Source organism: Vipera berus, assembly GCF_964194415.1.
Source record: "Vipera berus genome assembly, chromosome: 9".
NCBI classification, from domain to species: Eukaryota; Metazoa; Chordata; class Lepidosauria; order Squamata; family Viperidae; genus Vipera; species Vipera berus.
In genome coordinates this window covers 7,518,228-7,524,536 of record NC_138212.1, presented here as the reverse complement: position 1 = coordinate 7,524,536, position 6,309 = coordinate 7,518,228, and the positions used below count along the sequence as shown (strand labels likewise).

Sequence of the window (6,309 nt, the reverse complement as noted above, 5' to 3'; positions counted from 1 at the left end):
TTAATTGTTCTGACTGTCAGGAATTTCCTCCTTAGTTCTAGGTTGCTTCTCTCTTTGGTTAGTTTCCATCCTTTACTTTCTTGTCCTGCCTTCAGGTGCTTTGGAGAATAGCTTGACTCCCTCTTCTTTGGGGCAACCCCTGAGAGATTGGAACACTGCTATAATGTCCCCCCTCGTCCTTCTCTTCATTAAACTACACATACCCAATTTCATCCCATGTTAACTTCAAAGTATATCAAATTTGACTTGTTATCCATCTCCATTGCAGGAAGCCAGATGGCTGCAGTAATGGAACAGAAGCAATAGGGGCACAATAGGGAACTGTGATGGGGACGGCCAATATTACTTCTTTAATGTATTTATTTAAAAGATTTATATAGCTGCCCATCTTGAGAAACTCTGGGTAGTTCACAACACTAGAACCAATGACCAATTATAAAACAAGCATAAGCCAAAAGCCCCTGTGCTTTCATCGTTCCTTGGGTTGTCTTGCAGTGAGCTTCACTTTTCATACTTTCTGTCTACGTGATCGTGTTGGTACGGTTTTCTGCTGACCCAAGGATGGGTGGAGGGCAACTGAGAAAGCCCCCCTTTTTGAGCTCCTTCATGTTCTCCACATGTATAGGAGCCTACTCTGATGATATCATTGCTGGAGGAGAACCGTAGAGCCACCTGAAGCAAAGCAATTCTTGGTGATTTGTTTCACGAAGGGAGAGGTCTGCACTTTTTCAAATGCTTTGCATGAGGTTTTGTTGGAGCAAAATCTCTCTCTGAAGCTTTGCGCAGCCCCAGCCCTAATCAATATGCCTCTCAAATTTTAGCTGCAAGCTGTTGAGTGATAACGAGGCTTAGAGATATACACGCTGCAGAGGAAGCTTCCAATATTATCATAACCACCCTTTTCTAGACTAGAGGACCTTGGTAAGTCCTTGCACTAAAACCTCAGGGAGCTCCAACATGTCTGCAATTTTCTGCTTATCAAAGCCAAAGTTCTTTGGAAACTGTTGCCTATCCTTATACTTATCAACTGGTGACCTTATGAAGCAGGAAGGAGAGATAGGGAAGGAGCAGGATTAGTGTACAAAGGAAAACAAACACATGTGCCAACTTGCTTTTTTATTGCAGCGCAACATGTACTGCTTGAATTGTACCAGAGTCATATCCTGAAGGCTGGGTACTTGCCTGTAATCTTGCCGAGAAGACCCATCTACTTGTATTTTGCAACCAAAACAATGAGTCTGCTGTAGACACATAAGCCCATCGGTGCCGTTAAGTGTGTAAAGAGAAACTTGATTAAGAAACTCCAGTTAGGCTCCATTTCTTGTTTCAGAAGACTTGTTTCTTGGTTTTTGGGGGGCAACTGTTCTCAAGCATATCAAGCTGAGATAACATTACAAATCTTAAAATATCTGTGACTTGAAATCAGGGAGCAGAAGAAACACCATGCCACTCAGGGAATGTTGCTTTCTCATGAGTGCAGTTCTGACATGATTACTGAACTCTTACTGGTTATGGAAATGGGAAAGGAAGTCAAATGTGTAAGGAAGAACTGAAAGAAGCATCAAAGCCCATGGGGGAACCTGTTTGTTGGAGACAGGAACGTCTGTGTTGCCTTTGGATCAAACCTAATTGATTTTAAACTATGTTTCAGGCAATTTACTAATCATTAAGCTGCCCAAAAAGCTATAATAATATAATATAATATAATATAATATAATATAATTAATATAATATAATATAATATAATATAATATAATATAATATAATATAATATAATATAATATAATAATATAATATAATATAATATAATAATATAATATAATACAATACAATACAATACAATACAATACAATACAATATAATAATATCCTAATTGCTGAGCCCTCTCTGATTTAGAATTGTGGCTGGAAGTGATGGTGTTCTAAAGGTTTTAACGTAGAACATGTTAAGGGAACATGTTAGATCCCCCTAGTTTTTTTCCTCTCCGAAGCTCACTTTTTGTGTGTGTGTGTGTGTGTGTGTGTGTGTGTGTGTGTGTGTGTTCGTGCCTTCAGCTTAGTTTTTGACTCCTGGCGACTGCCTGAACAAGCCCCTGCAATTTTCTTAGCAAGGTTTTTTTTGGAAGTGGTTTGTCATTGTGTCTTTCCTAGGCTGGATTTAGATCTAAGCATGTTGTGTAAATGTAGCCCATTTATTCCATGATTTCCTATAATTCATCACTTGATAAGGCTGAACTCTTACTGCAGGAATGAAATATGAGACCATGAAACTGAAAACTGGTGGGAATGACTCACATGGAGGCAATGCATGAGAAAAAAAAATACAACATGCTCAAAGGAACAGAAGCAACAAAAAATGGAAGGAATTGTGCTGGATGGTGATCAAAATTGAGAGAGAGAGAGAGAACCAGCTCCAGCAGGAGAGGATGTGATACTGTGCTGGCAAATATCCACTCAAATAAAACCTCAGCTGAACTTTCCAGAGCCTTTTCAAAAATTGCCACTGAATGTTAATTTTTAAAGGAAAGAAGGGGTCAAAATAAATACACTGGGGGAAATTCCATTCAGCACATTTCATTTTTTTTGAAGCGAGTTGGACTAGTGTTTCTGTGGATATGCAATAAAATCAGATTGAGTTTTGGCCCTGGATCCGCACCCCTCCCTTCCTTTGGGGAACAGCAACCCAACATTTAAAAATAATAAAGATGGGGAAAAAAATATTCTCATCGAACTTAAGGCACTCAGCTAGAAACCGGGAAGCCCTAAGTTTTAGTTCTGTTTTAGGCAAAAAGCCTACTGGTTGACCTTAGGCCAGTCACTCTCTCTCAGCCCTAGGAACGAGGCAAGGGCAAACCACTTTTGAAAGGAAACTTCAGTGACTTTGCCAGAAGTCAAAAACCAACTGGAAGACATCTAAGAAGAATAAAAGCCATCGAAGGAGAAGTAATGAAACATCTGCAGGAAAGCAAGCGAGCTCACAGTAGGCAAATACTGGAGCGTTGCCTTTGGCCACAAGAATTGCAGTAAATGTCAGAGATTTAATTTATGGGGCACTGATTTCTGGGGAAATCCCAGAGTAAGATTTCCTGCATGAAAAACAACATTTGGACTATTGTGACTTCCTTAAACACCCTGAATTGGTTGTGGCAATGTAGATGTAGAGTTTGCCTGCAACACTTTCAAGCAGCTGCATCTTTTCCTAGATCAGGGGTGTCAAACTGCCAGCCCGCGGGTCGGAGGCGTCATCCCAAAACTGCGCCCACCCCATTGCCAGCAATGGAGCAAAAGCTCCGATACATTGTGCGACGTCACGTGACGTTGCGAGTTTGACATGTCTGTCCTAGATGCTCCCAGAAGCAGCTTTCCAGGAAGCTGGGAAAAAAGAAACACAGCTGCTTTAAGGCATTCAAATCAAAATTTTATTGTGGACATAATGCAGCATAAGGAGGGTGGGGTCAGCGGTGGGATTCAGCCGGTTCGCACCAGTTCGGCTAATTTTTTGTTGCCCAGGCCCAGAATGGACTTCTGAAAGCAGCATCCACACAGAGAACCGGTTGCTCACATAGTTGAATCCCACCACTGGGTGGGATGCAATCAATTAAAAACCATAGAAGATAAGTAAAAAAAAAAAAGAAAAACGAGAAGATATAAAAGAAATATGTACAGATAGTCCTTGAATCTGCCCACTTAAGTCCTTAACAGAGTCTGCCCATTACAGTCATACGCTATGACAGTCATAAAGCAGGTCACCATATAACCGATTTTACACTGTATTTTCAAGTGGTTGTTAACTGAACACCATGGTCATGAAGCAAGCCAATTGTTTGTTATCAGGTATTTTTGCTAAAAACTGAAGGTACACACTGGTTTTTTAACAAAAACATTGTAAATTGCAGTTTTTTGACCATGGGACACTGCAAATGATGGTAAATGTGGGCCAGTTGCCAAGAACCCAAATGCAGTCACATGACCACAGGGCCCTGTGGCCATCTGAGCTTTGGAACAGGGTCATTAAGTACCTTTTGGGGGTGGGATATGTCATAGCTTCAGTCACTAAGCAAGCAGTTGTAAGCTCAAGACTACCTCAGTGGTGGGATTCAGCCGGTTTGCACCAGTTTGGCAGAACCGGTAGCTAATCGTTTGTTGCCCAGGCCCAGAATGGATTTCCGGAAGTGGCATCCACACAGAGAACTGGTGGTTCCCCTATTTGAATCCCACCACTGGACTACCTGTATTAAAACCTGAAGTATATATAAAAAACGAGAGTCAAAAAAATATCTAAAAGAAATGATAGAAGGATTTGATTGGTGTAGGGAAGTAGTAAATGTCAGTATGTGGAAGAATATATCTAACCAATTACAGAGCAATCTACTATGGTGAACCGGGTGCTCACTAAGTCTAGTTTATGGCACAGGTCATCACCTGATGAATTTTGAGTGATGCTGTGTAGAACATTTAAAGCAGGGGTCTCCAATCCCCAGGCCGCGGCCCACTACACAGGCGTGGCCAAGTGAGTGGCTGACTGGAGTTTGTGTGCACGCAGCTCAACTTGTGTGAGCGGCAGACCAGCAGGCACTGATGTGCCTGCGAGGTGGATCACTGCTTGTGCAAGGGCTGCGTGCGTGAGCCAGCCAACTACTCACAGAAGGGTTGTGTGCATGTGCGTGCTGGCCTGCTGCTCGTGCAAGGGTTGGTGGGTACGTGCCACCCTGCCGCTTACAAAAGAGCTGTGTGCGTGCACACACGCAGTGGCCCATAGCTTGTGCGGCCCAGTTCCCCTCTCCCCCCTCCCCCCTCAGCCGGACTGCCAAGCCGCAAAGTTTGAGGGCCGCTGATTTAAATCATTTGAATATTTGCTTTTCATTGCAGTAAAATATGGGGACTTTACTTTCTATTAAATATAAACAAGATTATTCTGCTCTTTTTTTTAGCAATCTGGAGAATCCAGTCATGGAGGAAATCAGGAAATAAGAATCAAACAGTTTTACAGCATTGATTTATTGATTGATTTAGTGCCAAGAAGTGCTCAAAGTAGCCAATGAAAGCCTCTTGCAGAATCAACGCATTCAAGTACAGGCCCAGATCTCACTCATTTGCATGAATCTTAAGGGGCCAAGCCAGGCAGAGATCAAGGTAAAAGAATAAGAGTAGTCCAGGCCATCTCTTGTTTTCATCTATGAAATATTGAGAATTACAGTTGAATAAGGGAAGCTGGGTTGGCTAGATAGGAGCACTAGAGAGCAGGTGGGGAGTCTGGAGCTGATCAGATATTCGGATGGCTAAGGATTGCGCAAGTTGCAGTCCCAAACATCTTCTGGAAATTTAATTTCCTCACTCAGTGGAATCCTTGAAGATAGCTCTGAAAAACTCTGGGAAAGTTAGTGCTGAAATGTTATTGGGACTAGAGGGGAAATGCTCAAATATATTGTTGTTGTTAGCTGTGAAGTCGTGTCAGACCCATCGTGACCTCATGAGCCCTCCAGGCCTTCCTGTCCTCTACCATCTTCTGGAGTCCATTTAAGCTCACGCCTCCTGCTTCAGTGACTCCATCCAGCCACCTCATTCTCTGTCGTCCCCTTCTTCTCTTGCCCTCAACCTTTCCCAGCATTAGGCTCTTCTCCAGTGAGTCCTTCCTTCTCATTAGGTGGCCAAAGTATTTGAGTTTCAACTTCAGGATCTGGCCTTCTAAGGAGCAGTCGGGGTTGATCTCCTCTAGGACTGACCGGTTTGATCACCTTGCAGTCCAAGGGACTCACACGTGTCTTCTCCAGCACCATAGTTCAAAGGCCTCAATTCTTTGGCGCTCAGCTTTTTTTATGGTCCAACTTTCACGTCCATACATTGCAACTGGGAAGACCATAGCCTTGACTATACACACTTTTGTTGGCAGGGTGAAGTCTCTGCTTTTTAGTGTGCTGTCTAGATTTGCCATGGCTTTCCTCCCGAGGAGCAAGCGTCTTTTAATTTCTTGGCTACAGTCCCCATCTGCGGTGATCTTGGAGCCCAGGAAAATATATAGGAAATATTTAATTTAACTAATTGTAATTAAACTTACGTAAGTTAATTCAAATGTCATTGTGAAGCCCACCATTTAAAGGCCAATTCTAGAATAAAATGAAAAAAATGGACAGAGGAATGAAAAAAGTATTCTAGTGCTGGCTGAAACTCACATTAAGACCATTCCATTGTTTTCCTTGAGAATACAAAGGCAATTGATCAGTTCATTGAACAAGAGGCCCAGTCTTTTATAGCAGTAGTGGCTAAGATGTTGGATTTGGATAGGGAAGACTGAAATGCAGTTTCCTTTTTG

The 6,309-nt window shown here is 42.3% G+C and overlaps 1 protein-coding gene across 3 annotated transcripts in view; it reads left to right on the top strand.

Moving 5' to 3' along the window:
• The window catches only part of TMEM147 (transmembrane protein 147), a 44,823-nt gene that overhangs the window by 33,004 nt on the left and 5,510 nt on the right, over nucleotides 1-6,309 (top strand). For 2 of the 3 annotated variants that reach the window (XM_081335025.1, XM_081335024.1), the window contains exon 10: nucleotides 4,931-5,132. The exons of the other annotated variant lie outside the window; for it this stretch is intronic. The gene's annotated coding sequence lies outside the window, so the exon portion shown is untranslated. The remainder of the gene's footprint in view (nucleotides 1-4,930; nucleotides 5,133-6,309) is intronic. 3 annotated transcript variants of the gene reach the window in all.